At 42.6% G+C, this 23116-nt stretch overlaps 1 long non-coding RNA gene across 1 annotated transcript in view; it reads left to right on the forward strand.

Annotated features, from left to right (window-relative positions):
* Positions 1–1466: 1466 nt before the first annotated feature.
* LOC142409662 (uncharacterized) overlaps positions 1467–23116 on the forward strand; it is a 36430-nt gene continuing 14780 nt past the window's right edge. The window contains exons 1-2 of the long non-coding RNA XR_012775730.1: positions 1467–1551; positions 22464–22614. This is a non-coding gene — a long non-coding RNA (uncharacterized LOC142409662). The remainder of the gene's footprint in view (positions 1552–22463; positions 22615–23116) is intronic.

The raw sequence follows: 23116 nt of genomic DNA on the forward strand, positions 1-23116 counted from the left end.
CTACTGCGCTAGCGCGCTCCTCTGCATTAGCACAACATGTTATTCCAACAAGTTTTAATACTTGAGTAAAGGAAAGGGGAAAGTGTTGTGGTACAGATGATTTATGAGTAGAATACGTAACTTCTTGTTCGTTCTGTACACCTCAGTAATTTCTTAGAGCCTTTCAAAGAATCAGACTAGAATATTTGCTGCTTAACTGATCCAGAAGCACAGTTCTGGAATAACAAATGAACCAATTTAGAGCTGAAGGTGAAGTCCACTCAGTGGAAATCAGTCTGGATGTGCCTTACAGGTAACGTCCTTGCTCCACGGAGGTCAGTCAGACTTTTACCATTGACTTCAGCTGTGTCAGGATTTCATTCTCGGAGCCTGTTCCTGTTACTAATGATGTTACTGAAAAATTTCATTACGAAAGTGCTTGGATCCCCCATGAGATATTTGACCTACGTCTCAGGCACAGATCTCATGCCACGCTTACTGCTATGTTGAGAGACACGCCGTGGTCAGGCTGGCCTCTTCCCATCCCTAGAAAAAGGAGATATGTTTAATCAACTTGGTGTGCCATAACCATCAAGTTGCCCTGAAGTTTTGAACGTAGCAACTTCAAACTGCTTGAGCGTGTGTCTTTTCTGTCAATCCCATCAAGTCCCTAGTAGTTCCAGGAGTGCCCAGTCTTTTCCTGGGCATAAGCCATTTCTAAACTTTAGCTTTAGATCTGTGCTTCTCCAGTAGGTGCTCCTGCAGACCAGAAGGTGCTACTGCTGGTTTAGGTGAATGAATGCCTGCTATTTGTAGGTAGGCTTTGGCACGCTGTACAGGCACCGGCCGCGCTGAAGTACAGAGGTGCACTTCCGAAGCAATATCGGACAGTTTTGTGAGTCACCCAGGGCTCTTGGATTACGGGATGGCGTCCTTTGCCTTGCTACCATATCTCCTCCAGGGTCATTTTGTCCAGTTGGGAAAATAGATTATGTTTAGACTATGAGCCTGATCTGTTAGCCGCAGCTAGGTATGAAATGTGAGAGGAATTTTCAGTCCTCATGTCTCCCTGGCAATAGTGTGGCCAATAGATGAATGCTGCAAATCTCTTTGATCTTTTTGCATAGGTGGTTATGCTTTTATTTATTTATTACTCTTTAGCCTTATGAAGATACTGGATTCATGTATCAGTTTTAGAATATTTTAACTTGTGTGTAGTAAAATCTGTGGAAAGGAAATAGTTTATTTGAAAGAATTGGGAAAGAATATCTTCTCTTTCCTGCAGCAAAGTTACTGTCTTATAAGTAATTACTGTATACTGTGTGTGTGAGTGTGAAGGTACTAGAAATGTCTGCACTAGATATTCTTCTCCATTCTTTTCATTACCTGATTGGAAATAAAAATTGATCTCTCTCTGTCTCTCTCTCTCTGTGCCTCCAACAGCTGTAGGATTTGGAATGGATCCTGACTTACAAATTGATATCATCACAGAACTGGATCTTGTGAATACAACCCTTGGGGTAACACAAGTGTCAGGACTACACAATGCCAGCAAAGCATTTTTATTCCAAGGTAAGACAAACATCCTCAGTTCTCTTATCTCGCTTCTGTCTGCATGAGCTCATAAGAACTTTGATGCCTACCTGATTCCATGTAATGGTGGTCTTATTTAACTGTCGCTTTCTTCTATTTTTATTTTTTGGAAATAGTCCTTGTTGCTTTCCTGAAACACATATGGCTTTTTTTTTTTTTTTAGTGTGCTGTCAGGTAGTTGAGGTTAGAGATCTTTAGGGAGGTATTTTTAGATAGGTTTTCAACACTCCCCAATTGTTATTTCTAAGTAAGTCTGTCAGAGCAGTTCCAAGGCATGGACTTGGTTGTATTCTTGTGTACTTTCTCTCTGTGATCGTACACGTGCAGAGACGCACAGAGCAGAAGCAATGTCACTACGAGAAGGCATTTAATGTGTTGACACTGATTAGTAACGTGTAGCAAGTCTTCCATCAACTTTGTGGAAACTGTTAAAGTGAGAAAATTGACCAGTATTGTATGTCACTGTCCAAGCTGAGTACCAGGTACAGAGTAAGTCACTTTGAATTGTGATTTTTTTCATTCAATATTCTAAGATAATGCTTGAGAAGTGTTTTAAAATGGTGTTGGGTTTCTTTTGTATTTTTAGTGAGTGAAATTCTGGATGAATTAACAAGTTTTACCATGGACTTAAGTAAGGTCCAGATTAAGAGACAACGTCCTGTGAGGTGGAAGCACGGAGTTGCTACAATATGTTTACTAGGCGAGAAAGACATTTATATCAGTTGAGATTAACATGCACATTAAAGCACAGTTGGGAACCTTTATATTGTGGAGACTTCCTATGTTTGTTTTTTCTTTACTGTGCTTTACTCTGTGTCGAAGCGTGCATGTTAATGTCTCACTTCTTGATATCTATCCTCTGTAGCTGTTTTTAGAGGCAGACGATTATGATCTCATTTAGCTTTAGTTCTGAATCTGCAATGCTAACTGACTTCATTGTAAGCAATAAAAGCAGCGGGTCTATAATCTTAGTTCATTCTTTACCTGGCCAAGGCCAGTTTAGGAGCCAGAGCAGAGACTTCTGGAGCCCTTCTCAGAATTTGTTAGTCGTCATTCCAATCTTTTGATACAATGAATAGCATAATTTTAACTGATTCCCAGATTAATGTCCAGAAGAGGAGCATTAATTTATTCATATAAAGATATCTGTTGTTTTTCTTCCGATACCCTGACTCCAGGGTTGTATATTATGGACAAACAATATTAAAGTACAGTCATAAAAAATATTAAAGTACAGTCATTGCTCTAAGGATTGCATTGGCCTAACTGACTTAAAATATCTCGGTATCACCAATTGCTACTCCATGCAGCTAATTGCAACCACGCTGACAAACTCTCATGGTGAGTTTTCACAGACTGGTGGTCAGAGCTGCAGGGAAGAAGACCGAGATGTGTTTCTCAGGACACCGATTGAAACAGTTGATACTGAAAGTAGCTTTGAAAGGCTAATGGTGAAGATGTTATGGATATTCAGGTTTTTTTGCCTTGGAGGACCCCACCCGTAGTTTACAAAGTTAGAGAAGACTAGTGTAAAAAAGGTAGAGCTTGTAAAATTCACGTGAGGAGATAAATTGGAAGATAGATGTTCATGGGAAGCAATGAACAAAAATTCACTGTACGAAGTGTATAAGCATTTTGAAGTCTGTAGTTAGGTAAATAAAGCTTTTTTTAATTCCCACAACAGAAATTCTTCTTGCTGATGCACACAGGAATAGCCCCGTGCTTGGGTATCGCCTCTAGTATAAAACTTCTTGGAAGATGGCTCAGGAAAATTATTTTCTTCAGTTAAGCTCATCAGCCCTTGGGCTGGGAGAAAGACCGAAGACCTTTGGTCTACTACTGCATCCTGAGAGAGGTCTGTGAGGGGTCTTTTGCTGCTGCTGTCAGACGGGATGGAAATCCGAGGCTGCCCCGTTGGCTGCTTCCCTTCTTGTTCGTCTCTGTTATTTGTTAAATGTCAGCAGTATGCCAGCAGCTCTATGAATTCCCTTTTACTAACAGAGGTGACTTACTTTACAACTACGGTTTGGCTGTGTGCCAGGTCCTTTGGCTGGAACCAGGAGATACTTAATTTTGATTTTTATCTTGCCATACAGTAAAACTGATACAGAACTCAGGGCAATGTATGGGGAACTGCTATGCCTAAGTTAGAAGTCACCCTTTTTCCCCACAGAGATTGACAAAAAAATCCAGCCAACAGGACGCTCCCAGAGGAAAGAAAAGACTGGAAGTTAGTGCTTAGTTTCAAAATTACTGTATCCTCGTGGACCAGCTATTTCAGTCTCCAAGGTGTGGTCCTTTCAGCAAAGCTTTGCTTTGTTCTTACCGTATGTGAGTAGTTAATGCGTGCTGTGCCTCGCTGCGCCACGCTGCTCCAGTGTTGCCTCTGGGGCTTTGGGCAGGGGAGGACCTGCTTCACCTGGCAGGCTGATTGCTGAACACGCAGCCACATGAGAAGACCTCTTCGCCCGTAGGCTTTCACCGCTGAGGATTTCCTAGTTCAGGAAATGAGAAGAGTTTGTGAGTATGTTCTTTGGTGTGCGGTTTTGATAGGGATGGTTTTGCCCGCCGCCTTTGGCAGTGTCCTTACAGCAATGTGACAGCGCTCGCACAAAGGTTCCCCGTGGATCATTTTCTGTCCTGTAAGATGTATTTCCTAAAACGGCTTTACTAGAGCTGTTCAAACTGAGAGTGTTCCTTTGGGTGTCCCTGGAAGTCTACATCTTTGAGGTAGAGAAATGGTAATTTTTCCCCAACCCAGGCAGTTATGTATACTGCTGTAGTGAAAATACGGATTGTTTTCCGAAGCAAGATTCTGTGAATTAATTAAACTCTTTGAAACGGAAAGCTTTATAAGTTTTGGACATCCTTTCAATTGCATTTAGAGGCAAAAAGAAGAGATGAGGAAAGGGGGTGATGGAAAGATATGCCCAAAAGAGGGAGAAACTATTATTTTTAATTAGATTTTTGATCAGTGATGTTAGCTCTCTTGCAGTAACTGACATACTGTTTGTTACAAAGTTTCTGGGGAGTGATGTCATGATTTGATTTATTCTAGAAAAAAGTGTAGAAGGACTTTTTTCCGTGGAGAGTTAGTGATTTCAGTCCAAGACAACCTCAGTGAAGCCAGTGGAGTATTCTGATTTTATAATAATATTGGGAGCAACAGCTGAAACTCAGATTTCCGTGTGAAGCAGCTTTACAGGCAAAGAAACAAATTCAGCCCCGTTGTAAATTGTGTGACAGCATGAGAGAACCAAAGTGGCAATTGAGAGATGTGGGTTGCCTTTGGGCAAGCAAATCTGTTCCTAATTCAGAAAAGCATAGAAACCTGTAATTAAGTGTAGTCATCTGAGTGGTCCTGTTGGGCATGGGCTTCGATTATTAGAGTATTTCAGCTGGATTTTTGATTGATCAGTTCCATTATTTGTGTGTTTCAGTTCCATTCTCTCTGAAATGGGAATGAGGGAATCCAAAAAGCAGTGTAAGTACTGACAGTGTGAATTAAATGAAATGTAGATATATAACTCGTAATTGCAGTTCTGCAAACAGTCTGATTCTTAAGAGCCCGAACATTATGGCATCTTAATTATTTATCTTTTTATTTATTTATACGAACAAGAGTGGAGGGGGGAAAAAGTCTTTGTGCCGAGATGGGTTGTTCTAGCAGGAAGGGACAAAGGAGGGCGAGTGGAGTTCTTGACTGGAGTGCTCTTGGGGAACGGGGCACCCCAGATTTTGGTATCTGACCCCACATCTCCTCACCTCCACCCGGGAGTCCAAAGAATTCAAGGAAACAGTTCTGGGGGTGGGTGGGAAATCTACCTCAAAGAAATGTATTGAAAATATTAATTGTCCACCTAATGCATTACCATAACATCTTACAAACATGGAGTGAAAGACGCCTGTAAATAGTAGCTTACAAACATGACAAAATGATACTGAAATTCCTAGAGCGGGATTATAGTATAAATTTGAGTATATTAAGAAACACTGAGCCATGGCTCCCTTAGTGGGGCTCAGTCCTGTTCTGTGTTTCAGCTAGCAGGGAAGCAGGGCTTGTTTTGACCCTGTAGGTGGAAACCTCAGCAGGATCTTGAGTTCAGTGGCAGAGAAAGGCTCTCATTATAAATAAGGCAAGGGGAAGTGCTTAACTGGTCGTCTTGTTTCTAGGTAGACTGAGCCCAATTTTTAGCCTAGCTGTTACATTATGTGATTACCTTAACCAGTCTGACTTTTGTTCTGTGCTCAGTTCTCATTGGGGAAGTAAAATTTTATTCCTTTTACAACCTGTCAGCTATGCCCATTTCTTTTTAATAATTCTTCTCTCAATATCTCTTTTGAACTCACAGAGGCTTAAAGCCTTTACTTATAAAGCAGTTTCCCCAAGAAGTTTATTAAGGCTTTGCTGTTTCCTTTCCTAGCAATCTGGCAGTATTTTTCAACTTGGTCTTTAAATTAGGAATGGTCTTTTTACTATGTATGCTATGTATAGCACTCAGTAAAATAAACCACCAAGTCCTGTTAAAAGTCTAACTATATGTAGTCCTTTCTTCCTTGACTGTTTCTTTACTTGTATTAATCAGCCACGGGATTTATAAGAGGAACGCCTGGCCCGCAGCTCCTGCAGCGCAGAGTTCAGTCATGCTCCTTCTTCCCACTTTGCACCGGTGACTGTCGAGTTCTTTTCTGCACAGTCGTGGCTCCACCAGGAAAGGTGGAAGAATAGCAAGTATCTCAAAGCACAGAGGAAGGCAGTGTTTTTATGAGAAAAGAGTGAATCTTGTTGAGTTCCTGAAACGAAAGCGCTGTCCTGCTTCAGGCCAAAAGAGAGAGCAAAGCTGCAGTCCCAAGGGAGGTAGAAGTGCCTCCCAGCACACTCGCTTGAGCTTCCAGATGCAGTACAACCCTCTCTGTCGGTGTTTCCTCTCAGTGTGCTATGGATCCTGATTTTTTTTTTTTTTTTTTTTTTTAGACACCTTCCTCCTTGACTTGCTAATTCCTCGCTTAGAGAGCAGAGGTGTTTCCAGATCCCGCTCTAGGAGTCCAAGTTTTAAAAGTCAGCTTTTGCGGTGCCAAAGTCAAAGGGGTTTGATTGCTAGCCAGCTTGGCTACGCTTTGAGATTGGAGGATAAGGAAAACTGCATACCTTGATCTTGTCGTCAGCTGTGGGCACATACCCTTTCTATCAGGAAGGTTAGCTCTGCTTCTGCTAGGACAGTCTTCGGGCTACACTTGTAATGCCCTGGCTCTGTGTGCGGGGCAGTAGCTCAGCGCCGAGGTGCGCTCAGTAAATTCAAAGGCCGGGTGAGTGGGCTGCTGCCTTCGTTCATCCGTGCGTGAACGTCTTCTCACCTGAGTCTCAGTGACCCGTGTGCTCCGGCTGAGGTTTTAATCCGTTTCAAGTGTTAAAGCTCAGTTATGCCAGTATAACGTGCAAGGTGCGTGAGCTGCAGAGCTCAGAAAAGAGCCAGGGGCTGAATGAGAGGAAGCAGATAAGGGCTCGAGGAGGAAACTTGCAATTACTCTTCCCGGGGTGGACGGCAGGGAGGTCTGCAGTGAGTAGGAGAGATAAACTTTGATTTTGGAGTTCAGGGCTTCGGTCCCTCCTTACACGACATAATGCAATGCGAGTCATTGCTTTCTGTGGGATCTCTCCTGGTATGTTTATAGCAAATATTAAGTATAAGCAGTATCGTTTTTATAGAGCAGAAATCTTACAGCAGCAGAAAAATTAGGAAGGCACAACATGGGTGGCTTGAAATCGTTGTGCTGCCTTCAGCTGTCGTACAAGAGAGTAGCTCTACTACCTTTTCCAGCCCGGCGTATCTGAATATCCCGTCTTGCTGGGGTGCTGGGAGGTTTCGGGGCAGCAGTGGCGCAGAGCCTCTGGGCACACCTCCCCACCTCCCGGGGCTGCCAGCGTCCCGCTCCTCCGCGCGCTTTGGCGCGGTTGCCAAAGCAGACGACGCTGTTGGAAAGGAATGGAACTTTTTTTTTTTTAAAACCAGGTATTGCCCACTGCCCACCTGGGCTCGCAGCTGAGCGCCTGTGCAGCCGCTCGCTCGCGGCTTCCCTCCAGCCGGATGAGTTTTTTGCCCTTTTAAAATACGCTTTGCCTGAGGCGCCACAGCCAGGACGAGGGGCTGGAACTGGCTGGAACCGGCCGTGTCTGGCATGGGGCAGCCCCCGTTTCTCCTCACAGAGGCACCCTGCACCTCGCCACCCGGTACAGGTGTATCTTCATGGAAGCTCTGCACGCTCCTCAAACTTGTGAAAATTTTTTTTTTTTTTTTTTTTTTTAAAGGGGAGAGTGAGTTTTTTCCCTGTTACATGCCCCGACGTGCAGGTCTGTGCCGGTTTCCACAGGGAAGGGGTGAATTTGGGCTTTTACCCCGTGGTGCCTGTGGGGTGCCTGTCCCGGGTTCCTGGGGCCTCAGGAGGGAAAGGCAGCTGCCATCAAATAAAAAGCCTTTGTATGTGTAAGCAAAAATAGTACCCACATCTGAGGTGTGGGTCAGCCTCTCGCCCCGATCACGCAGTAGCGTTTCTGCCGTTGCTGGTTTCTTGGCGCTAAGTTTTGACCATTTCCTTTCTCTTTCCACTGAGATCTCCCTTCGGAGATCCTCCTCTCATCAGAGGACAGTAGGATTGATGCTTTACTTGAAGCTGATCTGCTTCCAGGGCTCGGTGGCTCTGAAGGCAGAGATGGGCACCTCTGCTCACCTGTGGCGGTGGCTCGTGACCTGCGGCTGCATGGAGATGGTGGGGACCAGGCCAGCATGTGTCTTCCCCCGTGACGGAGGTTTGTGGGGTGGTGAGAAATGGGGCCCCTCAGGAAAGCGGGATCCTCACCCGCCCTCCGCACTCATCCCCTGGGTTGTCCCTCTGCTTTTATGAGCTTCAGCCTGGCCCGGAGGAGCTGTGGCAGCTGCCCGCCATCCTGGAGAGCTGCCAGAGAGTTCCCTCAGTGCTTTCAGCCCTTTGTCAAAGCTGCTCTGTAAAGCACTGCTAAAATAAGAGTTAAAATAAGATACCAGAGAGTTTTAGCGGATAAATTCACCAAAGAGCTTGCACGCATGCATGCTTGAGCCTGTTGCAGTTTAACGGGTGAACTGCCTGAGCGGTTGGGCGTGTGTTGTACCTTCACAGCTCTGTACACTTATTTTCCTGCAGAGCGGCTGGGCTGGCCGTGCCTGAGGGGATGGAGGAAAGCGTGACTTCTCTGGTGGGGACCGTTTCTGGTCTTGTGTCCACCAGCCGGGTGGAGAGCAAGGTCTTGATCTCTTTTTGGGATCTCGGGTGCTTCTGCTTTCCCCGCTTCCTTCCCAGACCTCTGTGGAAGCTGGAAAGGAGAGGGAAATAAAGCTGGAACTTTAGGGGCAAGGACCGGGTATGTAAAATGACAATAATATAGTTGGGGTGAACGGGCTCCCCTGAGAGCCAAGGGTTGATACAGGCTGGTGCTGGGCAGCGGGCGGTGGGAAGCAGTCAGATCAGATGAACTGTGACAGGCAGGGCAAGGAGACGGGGCCTCAGATGGGGAGGTGGAGGTGAGAGAAGAGAAACAGCTGTGGTGAGGAGCCGGAGGCCAAGAAGGGAGCGGGTGATGGCCGGGCAGAGAAGCTGTGACAAGGACGATACAAGGACTCTGACTTGCGGGGAAGGAAGTGAGGTGCAGGGGTGAAGAGCCGTGGACAGCGGTTGGGAGAAGCAGCCCTGGAGAGAGAGGCAAGGGGCTAGGGCCTGGATGGGAAACCCAAGGACTGCGGTCTTAGACTGGGTGGGTAGGGCTGGGTAAGGGTTTGCTTACGGTAGAGGCAGCATTAGGGCAGCGTAATAGGGAAGAGCACTGAAAGTTCAGATTTGGTAGTGCTGTGTAGTATCTGTGATGTGTGCTAACGTTTAACAAATGTTTTTGGAGGATACAACTTGGATAATGTGTTTTTTTATTAGTGATTTAGAACCTTAATTTTGCTGTGCTTTGGTTGTTCACCTGTAAAGCTGAGGTACTAATGGCTTTGCCTCTAAAAATAGTGGTGTGAAAAGCATTCATTAATATTTGTAGAGGTCTCGGATACTGTGCTGGAATAATTAACTTGGTCACGGTCTGTTCTGTCTTCAGAGGAGGATTTGAATACGGTAGATTTACTGTTCAAGGTGAGCCTTGAACAATAAAAACAAAGCAAAACTTCAGATCCTTGTTTGTTAAATGAATATTTTTTGCTCTTTGTTCTTTACTTTGTGCGCTGACTGAGGCAGGGGCCCTCTGGAAAGTGGTGTGTGATCCTCAAATTAAGAACAGTGTCGGAATGTGCATCCTGGCGGGCTGAGCAAGGTTTGCCTGTGAGACTTTAACCCTAACACCTGTCTAACTTAGCATTTATATATTTTTTTAATATAGCTAATGTTTTAATGTGTCTTGTATATACAAGGTAATTTCCTTTTTTTTTTTTTTTTTTTTGCAATGAAATCATTAGGCTAAGTGTTTGTTTTCCTTTGCAAAACTGACCATTTTCAGAACAGAGAAATGATCTGGAGTTGGAATACAATGAGCTAGGAGGGGATGAGTGAGATGAATCATCTTCAGTGGAGGAAATTAAAGATCACTTGAGACATAATTATTGAACAATGCTTTGAAGCTTTGAAGATACATAAACTACTGTTAACTTTGTCAGTTCCCAGAAGCAGTGTTTAAAATACTCGTATATATCCATTCAGTGTTGGCCGTTTCCACTCTTGTTTAATGTTTGAATTACGTTAGAAACCTGTCTAGGAGTAAAATTTATCCAGCATATTGATATGAAGGTATAACTTGTAAATCCTCGCAGAGTTTCTCGTTCCATATCCTCTTGTTTCAAACACCCCTACCCCCCTGCCCAAGTACGTGTAGACTGACATAGAAACCGAGTTACATTAAACAACAGTGACCAATTTCTACTTCCCCCCCCCGAAAGTTGTCATGCTGCCTTCTGTTACTTGACATTTTTTGGGTTTCCCATCATGTCTGTAATGATTAGGAAAGAATCCTGAGCACACGTTGCCTCTGTCCTTGGCAGTTATTTTTGCTTTCCTGGGAGACAATAATTGTGCTGTAATTGTGTACCTGTCCCCCATCCTTCCTTCTTGTGTGATAACATTTCTTACATAGTTATAGCTGAGTTTCCCATTGGTCCTCTGGGCTATAAATAGGAAAAAATAGTATAGGATCACTGCAGCTGCACAAATTATTTTCCTGAGTCTGTCCTCCCCTTGCACATATGGGTGGCTCCTCCTTCTGAAGCTGTGAGTTTTCCATTTGGCATCAGTGGGAACAGACACCTCCTACAGAGGACAAGTTTGTGTTGTAAAGCTTACTTCTGTGTCGTGTCCCCCCTTTTCTTTTTTCTTTTTCTTCTTTTCATTTTTTTTTCGTCTTTTGTAAACTGGAAGGCAGCAAAGATGCTCTGAGAGCGCAACACGTATAAAACTGGATCTTGGAGGTTAAATACTTATTGCTTCTGTAATGAAAGACTATCTACAGATGGCATACAGATCTGCTTCTGCTTCTCTCTCTCTCCACTTTGGCTCATTGTGCATAACAATGTTGAAATTTCAAAGCCTATTCTTGGGGACTGGGGAAAATAACAAAGCCAAGATGTGTGGGAGGAGAGTGGGGTTTGTGTGTGTGTGTGTCATGATTTTTCTTGGTCTATAGAGGTCTCTACGGATGTTCATCATGCTGTTTGGAAAATGAAGCAGCACAGTCTTAAAACATGATATTTGTAGGATAATTTGGTAAATGCCGAGATTTGGAATCCTCACATACTGCACTTTATCTTGAGTCTTCCTTTTAAGGGAATCTACTGACAAGTTGTGGTAGGAGGACTCTGCCGTATTAGGTACAGAAATCTCATTAGGGAAATGGTGGAAGTTGTTTAGGTTTACTTCATTCTAATTAATTATGAAGCCAGAACAAAATTAAGTTTCTTTTTTATAACAGTATTGCCTACACATTTAAAAGTCATGGTCCTCTGTGTTGGCCTTTTGTCCTCTGATGCTGGCAGTGCTTTTAATGTTTTTTGATGCCTTGTGAGTACCAGCTTTCAGATGGGATATTCTGCCTTTCTAGCTTTATGCCATCCTAATTGTTTCAAAATGTAGTCATTAAAAAAAAAGTAAACATTATTGCTGGTGTTATTGCTAACGGCAAGAAATGCAAAAAAGGGGGACACATGTGGCAGTTCTATTTAAATAAAAGCTTATTTTCAGAAACAAAGGCTTATGGAGCAAAAGGGAGCGCTTAGTACCCCAAGCACGTTTGCTGTTACGGATGAACCCACAGCAATGGATGCTATCAAAGTTGTCATATTTTATTCATGAGTTGTGGTATGCTTGGGTGAAATAAGAAAAGCAATGCTCCAAATCATAATTATGGTGTAAAAAGATAAAACAGTTATTATTGTGACATTTTTGAAAATTCTTAAATCTCTCAAATAATTCATATAAAACTTGCGGAGAATGACTAAGTATGTTAGCTATATTTGTGATTCTTGGTTGGGGTGGGGTGTGGAACACTTCACAAATATCATTTATACATATTTTGGGAGAATATATAAATGTGTGCTTATGTGTGTTCCAAGAAACAAAGACAACTGGAATATTGAATATAAACGTAAAGAGGCTGACAGCAGAAATTATACTTCAGTAGAGAAGGGCTTTGACAAATGTATTATGCCTCATGTTATTATCATGCAGTTAATAAATAAAACAGACACCCAGGATTTAATTTGCTTTCGCAATAACATGGAAGTGATTTTTCTGAGGGAAAGAAAACAGAAGGGAGAATTAGTTCATGAAACACATTTGTTTAATGCTTGTACAAATTGTATATAGAGAATAAAGTAAAAACCATAAAATTTTAGTAATAAATGAGCTAAATGCTTTAAAAGTAATCAAAAAACTTGAGAGTCTCAAATAATTGGGCGTTTTTGAACCAAGAGAGCACTTCAGCATATGCTCACTTTGAACTTTATGGATAATTTCATTACCTTTAGTTGGATTATGTGATGAAATGTGATGAAAGGCTTTACTGGACTGGAAATTAAAACCTTTGTGCAGGTGTAGCCAGGTCTGTTAGCTGCCATAAGTAGCATTAGGCATTGTCACCTCTCTCTGCGAGTGAAGAAACGGAGTCAGAGGTTTCTATTTTGCTGAAACTTCCCTGTTAACGAGCTATTTAAAGCTGGTGTTTTGATTTACACATTTAAGAATGCAGGTTTTCACCAGGGAGGCAAATTCTCGATTTCTGTGTGGCCCTGCTGATGGTAGCCTGGGATTTTCAACAGCGTTGAAACAGTTTAGTCATTCAGCTTCTCTCCTGCTTCAGTGGAATCTGGTACTTCAAGTTTCTGTGAAAATCCAGGTTATGGGTTACTTGTTGGCTGTATCTGTCATGTTCATGTTAAATTTAGGAATCCTAAAGCACTTCAGAAGTACTTGATATTACTATTTATTTTTGATACTGTTGCCATAAAGTATGAGCAGCATTTATTATTACCTGCAAGAAGGAAGAGCGCTAAATGAGAAGTGAGAATTATTACATAATAGCTTAAAAATACAAATGGATCAATCCCTCTGCGTGCTCCATTGAAAAAGTTTAAATTTTGTTTCTAGATTACAAACACACTAAGGGTTATAGTGAGAGGAAATAAGTGCAAACCACAAGTAGTAGTTATTTGCAAAACTTGGCTTCTATACCTGATTTTTGGTTGTAGATGCTCCTCGCCTTCTGGTAGCATCTTAAGTTTCTTTTAAACAAATGCGGCTGAAGAATGTGTTTTGTCAAGTTCAGTCTATGTTATCATTTTTTAAAAGTAATTTCTAATTTTTTGGGTCTGTGACTTTGAGCGTACCTGAAACTGTTTTGTAGAAGGGGAGGAAAAAATTGCTTAGCTTGCTTTTGCGTGAAGCCAGAATAGAAACAGTGTTTCTGGATGGCTCATTGTTTTGCTTGACATTAGCATTTAACATACTCCAAAATATATTCCTGAAGTGGACCATACTCCTGCAAAACGGACAGCATATTGGTCACGATTCTTAGCAAGTACTGCTTTTTCCCAATGTTGTATACGTTGCCACTGGCTCTGTTCAGACATGACAGTGTTGCTAGCGTAGTCCATGCTCTTTCTGTTAAAATGTTGTTGTTATTTTCCAAATTTGCAAATAGCAGTCTTTAACATTCTAGTCACGGTGATGTGATACCTTAACTCATACAGATAAACAGTGGAAAAGATGTTATAATCGGTGACTCCTGAACTAATTAACTAACAATGCATGTAATTTGATTAACTCACATGATTTAAGAGCAGATTATGTGTTTTTAGTGGTAGTGTAACTTCTGGAGCATTTCTACAGCCGTTTAATTTAAGGGATCGTCCATTTGTAAATAGGCTTGATTTCAGCACAAGTCTCTTGAGGAAACAACAGAGCCTACTTGAGAAGGCGAGCCTGAGCTCAGTAGCCACTTAAAATATTTTAAACAAGGCAAGGTGGCTGCCAGAGCAACAACAGGTGATATCTAGTGCTCAACAAGGTGAGCGGCGTTGTTCTCGGCAGGAAGCTTTTTGCAAAGCCATTCGGCTTACTGCAGTTTTCTGATTTTGCTCCATAACAGTCAAATGGTTTGAGGACGGCATCAGTTGCTGCGCTATACGTGTGCCCAGGCCTGCCGCTCGTCCTTCTGCTGCTGGAGAGATGACTCCAGCGCTTTCCTTGGTCGTTCCGTCCATTTGGATGCAAAAGGCAAGGGCGGAGCCCTGGAGATATGAAACCCATAGGCGGCAGAAGAGGGGCAGTCTCTCCTCTCAACGTAGGCTTTGCTACAGCTTTCTGCCGCTGTGCTTTCTCTGTCACCTAGGGGACCTTTCGCTGACTGGGGCTTGAGAAACGTAGGTGGCCCTCTTCTCTCTTGGCATGTATTCATTTCCAAGTCTTGTGCAATATCTGCTGCTCTGTTCGTTCCAGAGTACTCAATTTCCATGGTTCAGTTTGAAATGCTGATAAAGCAAACAAAGGACTTAGACTCTCTGACAACTACTTAATTAACTTGAGTGTGGTCATTCTAGCTAGTGCTCTAGTCGGGCCAATTTTCGAGAAGTGCAGAGTCCGACATTAAGCCACTAAATCAACTAAATTGTTGGTTGGGGAGAAACTGTGATTTGATAAGTAGTCTCTGTTTGATTTCTTTAGTGACTCAAAATTCTGCTGTCCCTGGCATCTGGAGTTTTAGGATTGGGTTTGCAATAGCTTCCTGAAAGAAATGAAATATATATATATAATTTTAAATGCTAGATTAATTTTGTTAGGAGAGACCTAGTCATAAACTAGTTTACAAACATGTACATCAAAATGACAGCAATATATGAACCCTTATTGCCAGGGTAGTTTTGCATCCTGCAAAAGGAGTTTACATTGAATTATACTATTTTTCCACCTTCTCTAGCAGAACTGCTTTTGCTATATAGTCATGGGAACTTACCTTTGTAACATTAGCTATTCACCCTGGTAATTGCTCCATCCTCTAATTTAATGAAAACCCATTAAACCGAAACAATAATTAAAATGAGACATCATCTCTGTAGGAGGTTTGCATATTAAACTCACCAAGCATTTCACTGCAGACGGATCTTATTCTTGAGAAACAGCGTTTGAAGCAACATATAAAAAAAGTGATTTATAATAAATAATCATAATTTAGAAAGTTGTGCTGTTGAACATGATTTCCTACTGTTTATTACTGACTCCGAGCGGAGCTAGCAAGGCAATAGCATTTACAACGTCTTTTTGTACCGGTGACACTACCTAGAAGCAGAGACGTACTCATGAGAAAACATCACACCTTCTTTAGTCCTCCCTGGTAGCATAGTTTTAAAGAGAAGGGCGAGGCGTTTTCATCCCTTTCTCCGAGTTGCTGGCAGGTAGGACAGGCGGGGCTGGTCCCCGCTGTGCTGGTGCAGGGGGCCCCTGAGAGCAGCGTGGTGCCTGCTCAGGACCTTAATGTAAGCTTGCATTTGTTTTCCCTTGGCAGTACCCCACAGCTTGCTAAAACCCATGCTTTAGCCTGGCTTGAAAGCAGCGTAGGCGAGTGGCAGGCACGGTGGATGAATTTGGGTCTGTGCTTACGTGATTTCTAGGTATGCTGCTACTTGGCTGGTGGGTCTCTGCAGCGCGGTGTGGGCTGTCTTGAGCCTTAGTGCTGACAGCCAAAGTGAGGACCCAAAGTGCTCTGAGGGAGGTACGTGGCTCTGTGCCTATTCCTGTGACAGGAGCATATTGCAAAGTCTTTTTTTTTTTTTTTTGCATGTAAGGAGAAATTTGTGTGAATTTTCTCCCCACAGCTTAAAATAAAAAATGGTGCTATCTGCAGATAACTACATTTTGCCCTTGCTAGGCGGGGAGGGAAAGCTACCTGAAGTGTTTCCCTGCTTGGCAGTGAAATGACTTCTTTCTGGAGAAGATCCTCATGGTTGGCATAGCATCCTTCTGTGAACTTTTGGATCGGTTTGTGACGTGTGTGGCCTGAGGAATAGTTTTAGAGGAGCAGGAAGGAGTGGGCATCTATCAGCAGTAGTGTTTTGGTTGTTTTTGTTGTGGTTGTTTTTGGTGGTTGGTGGGTGTTTTTGGTGTTTGGGTTTTGTTTTTTTTTTTTTTTTTTCCCAGTTCTTTGAGAGACGATTTGTGGGATCAATGTGGAGAAAGGAGTCTGTGTGCTGGATCCCACTTGGACTCAGAGGCTTTCATGAAGCACCTGCCTTCAGTGAGCAAGCAGGGTTTTGCGATGCTGTCGTGTGTTTTCATCCTGAGCAACTTTTAGAAACCATCTACACTGAGAGTTGCTGGTTTTGGATCCTCCTTCTACTCTTGGTTTCATTTTTGGAAAGCTGATGACTTAAAAAAATGGGACACTGTTTGTTGGTGGTTTTGGGTTGTGTTTTGTTTTTTTTTTTTTGTTTTTTTTTTTTTGTTTTTTTTTAATAGAGATTTGCCAAGGTCAATTGTATGAGGTTTAACAAGGCCAAGTGCAAGGTCCTGCACTTGGGCCACGGCAACCCCATGCAACGCTACAGGCTTGGGGAAGAGTGGCTGGAAAGCTGCCTGGCAGAGAAGGACCTGGGGATGCTGGTTGACAGCTGCCTGAATATGAGCCAGCAGTGTGCCCAGGTGGCCAAGAAAGCCAATGGCATCCTGGCTTGTATCAGAAATAGTGTGGCCAGCAGGAGTAGGGCAGTGATCGTCCCCCTGTACTCACCACTGGTGAGGCCGCACCTCGAATACTGTGTTCAGTTTTGGGCCCCTCACTACAAGAGAGACATTGAGGGGCTGGAGCGTGTCCAGAGAAGGGCAACGAAGCTGGTGAAGGGTCTGGAGCACAAGTCTGATGAGGAGCAGCTGAGGGAGCTGGGGTTGTTTAGCCTGGAGAAAAGGAGGCCGAGGGGAGACCTTATTGCTCTCTACAACGACCTGAAAGGAGGGTGTAGAGAGGTGGGGGTCGGTCTCTTCTCCCAAGTAACAAGTGATAGGACAAGAGGAAATGGCCTCAAGTTGCGCCAGGGGAGGTTTAGACTGGATATTAGGAAATTTTTCTTCACCGAGAGGGTTATCAAGCATTGGACCAGGCTGCCCAGGGAACTGGTTGAGTCGTCATCCCTGGAGGTATTTAAAGGACGTTTGGATGAGGTACTTAGAGATATGGTGTAGTGGTGGTTTTGGCAGTGTTAGGTTTATGGTTGGACTCGATGATCTTAAAGGTCTTTTCCAACCTATATGATTCTGTGATTTCAGTTTCATTGGATTTTGCCCACAGCAAAGTAAAAGCCAGTATGCTGCAATATTCAATTCTTTAATTGCTGTAGCTGAAATCTAGATTCTCTGTTGTTGCAGGGTTAATTTCTACTTGCTTGTCCCGAGTGACTGTGCAAAGGTTCTCCTGAAAGCATGTTGAAACAAATAGCTTTAAAATGATTGAAGGTACCAATAAAGCACTGTGTTCTCCAGTATGTTTCCTACCAAGGTAGGGAAGTAAGAGGAAAAGGTATTCAAGCAGGCTCATGAATGATGAAACATATCTGTTGCTTCAGAAAACATGAGTTGATTTACAACTGAATTTTAATATTTTTTTTCTAATGGAAGCATCTATTGAAGAGAAATGATTTCCCAGATGGATTGGGATTCAGCTTGTAAGAACTGGTGCACGTTTTTCATTGCTTAGAATTCCAGCCCAGATGGTCAGGTACTTCCCTTTCTGTGGTGGATTGTTGATGCTGTCATCAAAGTAAGTTTGGCAAGAACTTTGCCTGCTTTCCTAGCACTATTCTTTTCTTTCTGTAACTCATTTTGTCTGCTTCTGTGTGGTGATAATTGTCTTACGCTGTTTCTAATGGAGCTGAAGCCAACATCTCCCTTTCTCTTATTTGGGGCGTCTCGTATGTTCTGGGCTACAAGTGGCAAAAGCCCAAGGTTTTAATTTTTAGTTGCCAGAGCTGGTGATGCATAGAGCAGTGGATCCACACGGGAAGACGTGTGGATCCTTGAGGGCCTAAATCACGTTTGTAAGGACTGATCCTAATCCTGAGTTATTGCACCTTCTTAATTCCATTTGTCACATAGGGTTTGTGTGTACTGAAATACCTGTACATTTCATACGTACAAGGTAAAGCTTGCCCTGACATCACCGGCCCCGGCGCACAGCACTACCTTTCAGCTGGACTGCTCTTATGAAATGAAAACAAACGCATGCTAAAATAAAAATGTGAGACTTATTTTGAAGGTGCTGGAAATGAGTATCGTGAGTAATTGCAGTTGCAGGTAAGATTCATCAAGGTGGCTGAGCGTGTAAGAGCTTGCTGCAGCTAAGCAGGGTTGCTGTGGTCTTCCTCTGCAGAGCCTGGCCAGAGTTGTGCCGCAGCTGCTGAGCCCCTGCATAAGGGTAGCCCTGGGTGCTGGTTCCTCTCGTAGCTCCTTTTGGCTTGGTAGGGCTGTGCTGGTCGGGGGCTGAATGGGCTCATGTGGGACAAAGCAGCCAGGAGAAGGCAAGGTGGTGTCCCCGGGAATGGGGGAGATGGCACCAGGCGGGGAAATGTGGCATGGCAGGGGCTAAATGGGTTTGGCTGTCCCAGCAAACTGCACCATTGCTTTGTGTTTGGCAGTTCTTCCTTGGACGTGTGGCTTAAAAAAAAGGAATTAAAATCGAGCAACAAATATGCTCTCTGTCTGACACAGATGTGTCTGTCTCCTGCTTCCCTGTTTTGCTGAAGGTAGAAAGTTGCCTTTACTTGATGCTCCGAGATGATTTGTATCTGTTGTACTTTCAAATAACTGTGTGTGCTTGCTTTTTTTTGCTTATTTTATTTTAGAAACACTCTGGTATGTTTAAAAAACCCCTCCAGACAGTCAGTATTTCAAATTAAGAAAATATAATCACATAGAAGGGCATATGAAAGTCGTATCTATGTTTATTTATTTATTTATTTATTTTGCTGAGATTGCATTATCATTCAAGCATGAAGCGATGTTTCACTGAAGATGACTGTATAAACCTATATAGTTCTATATTATGTAGGAAATACGACATTTCATTATAAGCAGACAATTATTTTTATAGAGAGAATAAAAAGTATTTTCCCTTTCAGGCACCTGTGGTGAGGGGGTGTATGAATCATAGAATCGTAGAATTGTTTAGGTTGGAAAAGACCGTTAAGATCATCGAGTCCAACCATTAACCCAGCGCTGCCAAGTCCACCACTAAACCATGTCCCTAAGTGCCACATCTATACGTCTTCTGTAGAGATGTATTTTGTAGAGTATGTATTCTCAATTTTTCTTTTTCTGAAGTGTGAAAATCAACCTGAAAATAGAAAGCTCTTATTCTAAATGGATCGTACTCCCAGTTTCACTTGTGTGGTACTTTCTGCAGAAATCGAGCAAAACACAAACAGATGACGTACCTGGTGATCGCGCGGCATGAGGAGGGGCACTGCCGGAGAGGTGCAGAGGGACTGTCCCATGGGGCACGGGAACTGGGGTGGTGCAGTGCCGGCTGGGCTATGCCCTCAGCGAGGCCTCATGCAGCTCCTTCCCAGCATTCGGGCGCCAGGTTGCAAGCCCAGGGCTGCGCTCGGCACCCCGACAGGTTTATCCTCTCCGTAATGCCAGGTCGCATGCCCCTCGGATCCTCACGAGCCTCGGTGGGCTCCTCAGCTTGCAGGTCCAGTCGTGGGCTGTTGGGTTGCATTTGCCATCGCGCCTCGGAATTGCTGGGAAACTCCCCTTGTTGTGGTTACTGAGGTTGAGTTATGAAGAACAGCATTTCTGTAGACGTTTTTGCATCTGCAAGTATGTTTTTCAGTTTTCTAGCAGTAAGGGGTGTTCCTGGGCACTGGTAATGAGCAGACCTATTCCAAACAAATAGCACCATACTTAGAAGTGTGTTAATTTTTAAAAGCCTAGTTATGTAACTTCCTTTGTCTGAATTACACTGGAATAGCGTTGCAAAGCAGTACGTAAATACTGTTTGTTATCTAGTAGTCTGAACCCAAGATTCTGGAATTCCAGATCTTAGGATCTTGTTGATTAAAATCAACAGAGAATGAATAGAAGGTGTTGCATGTGGCTTTGGTGTATTCATGACTATGAAGAGGTGGTAGAGTATAGCACAATATTGCGAAGTATGTTTCTAACTGAAGTAGTCGGTGCATTGATTATTCATTCATGATTCTGACCAAGGAGTCCTATATTGTTGTATAAAATTTGGTGGATAGATGGTGGGATGTGGCTTTATATCTGGGTCCCCCTATAATGAGAAAATGTTGGACTTTGCAAGGCTTGACTGAAATTTTACCATATACGTTCCACTGACAGCACTGCCTATGCTTTCATGTGAAAGAATTTTTGAAAGCTTTGATAAGTCATATTTTATTTCTGGTGATTGCAACACCCTTAAGAAAAAAAAGTATACAATTTTGTAAGATACTAAGGTTCTTAACCTTCAAAACAAGGCTAATTATCTTCAACTGTCAGCTCTTGGACATTTTATCTCTAGAGTCTTACTTGTGCCTTGTAACTTAGTACCAGTGGATTGTCTGTCTGTGCAGATAGCAAACTGGATATGGGAGAACTTACTGGTGAATGGGACACATAGTTTTGTGTCTCCTGCATCAGCTTTTTTTAAAGAAACCAGATAGTATTTATGACCAGTAATAATACCTGCTAGGTGAAGATAATGATACAGATAATGAAATCTTGTAGATAAAGACAACATCTGGTCTTCTGTGCGGGATTGTTTCTTCCTGCATTCCCCTTTCTGATAGCAGTGGAAATGATTTGTGTTTTTTGAAGCTTTATCCTCTGCTATGGTAAAAGTGGTGTTGAACAGACAAATAGTTTGTTGCTGTAAAGTGGGCATTATATTTATTTATCAGGTGAATTTGAGCCTCTGGCAAAGATTCTAAAATGATGACTAGTGGTTTCTGATGTCTGATTTGCAATACTTTTCAGAGGTGAGCTTTTCAGAGTTCAAGTGTGTTATGGATTCTGAGTGTGTAGGCTCATTTGAAGGGCTTTAAGCTGCACGGGAGAAATTGAGACACCCAATTACAAAACATGCTTGAATACTTTTTCCTTGGAGTTTGGTTTCAGTCCATGGCATTCCCTCAGTAGTTGCGTTTCTGAGTTTCAGGTTGTTTTTCAAGCCAGTCTCTCCCCTTTCTGTCTGCAAAGCCTCATTTAATGACACAATGTTTTTTTTTTTCCCTGCAGTGAAATTCTGAATTGTAAATCTCATCACTCCTTTGTGTGTTAGAGCATTCACGCTGGGCCGGATTCTCAGGATTCAGTAGAGTTATATGGTTTTCTACCAGCTGAGAATTTGTGCCGGCATTTCTGGCTTCAAAGTAAACCTTTCGAAAAGAAGCGCGCTGGGCTTCTAATTGGTTGTGACATCCAGGAACCGCAAGTGGCACAGGTCTTGCAAATGTGTGACAAAGGCCCAGCATGAGAGACATGGCAAGGGGTGGGAAGGTGAAATGCCGTGATTTCTTCCTTTTGTCGTTAATCATCTTTCATAGTGATGATGTATGGCGAATAAAAGGATGAGATAAAAATGAATGTGGTGGGAGACAGCACATTTGAATCTTAGAAGATCAAATACCAGAAGGCATGCTGCCGCTTGGCCATCAGCAGGATTAGTGAGACTGAAATATTTCTGGATCTGCCTGGTCAGACTGTAGTTTAATAAATATTGTATGAGCTGTCACGCTTTGCTTGTTTAAATGGAGAAATCCCTGAAATGATAGTGGTTTGCAAGCGTGTCTTGTATTTATTTCTTGGGCAGAAGCACAGCTGTATAGCATTATTAGCAATAATACATCTCTGCCTTACACAGTGCAAGGACAGGTTTCCTCTGATGTACGACGGAGAGGTGGTAATGGAGTCAGTGGTAAAAACTGAAATTGGAGCTTGGTGGATTGTGTTGGGAGAGGCAGTGCCTGAGATGTCTCAGAATTTAGGAGCCTATTTATCTGACTGCAGCACACCTTATTTACAGCAACTTAATCTGCTCACAGCAGACACAAATGGCTCAGCATCCCGTTAAAAATTCTGTCAGAAAATCAGTAGCTGACCAGTTGTGAACTTGTCAAAGTGACAAGTGGGCATGCTGACAGAGATGGCATTTGGGTTTTTTTCATGGAACAAATGCAGTGGTGGAGCATGGTAGATGACTCTCAAAAATGAAAAATATTGATGGGAAAATGAAAAATGTAATCTGAATCTTTCTGACATAGCATTTTTACTGGACTGTTGTTTACCTCTTTTTTTTTTTTTTTCTTTTTTCTTTTTTTAAATAAAATTCTTAGATATAGAAAGAGAAATCCATGCAGCGCCCCATGTGAGTGAGAAGTTAGTTCAGCTCTTCCGGAATAAAAGCGAGTTCACGTTTCTGGCCACCCTGCAACAGAAAGCATCGACTTCTGGAGTTATACTGTCCATCCGAGAGTTAGAGCACAGGTAAGAGGAAATTGTTTCTCTCTTGTAGCAGTAGCTACATAAAAGATACTGAGCGCTCAGTGGTCCATTTTGACAATGTGTTGAAATGGTAGATGTACAATCTGACATGAAAATTAAAGCCTTTCTTCATAGTTTGCAATTTGCTACTTTTTGCTAGTTGCTTTTTGTTACAGGAGGAATGCATTATTTATGTATGCTGGTCTGTAAAATAAATTAACTTAAATGGAAAGATCAAAACCAATGTAGTATTGACGCAGTGCACTTTGGAAGTTACAAACCTTGTAATGCAATTTCCCTTACTAGTTTATCATATGCGCTTTGGAGTTTGCTTTTTCATAAAAGTTAAATATCCGTGTTTCCTGCTTCACTATGTTTTATAACATTTTCAAATAATATTTTTTTCTTTTTTGAGATTCAGCAATTAAGTTATTAAGCAATTAAGCTACTTGTGCTTCCGTATGGTGATGTGTATGTTTTCTTCCTGGCATAAATACAGTATATT

This window comes from Mycteria americana, chromosome 5 (genome assembly GCF_035582795.1).
Source record: "Mycteria americana isolate JAX WOST 10 ecotype Jacksonville Zoo and Gardens chromosome 5, USCA_MyAme_1.0, whole genome shotgun sequence".
Taxonomy (NCBI): Eukaryota; Metazoa; Chordata; class Aves; order Ciconiiformes; family Ciconiidae; genus Mycteria; species Mycteria americana.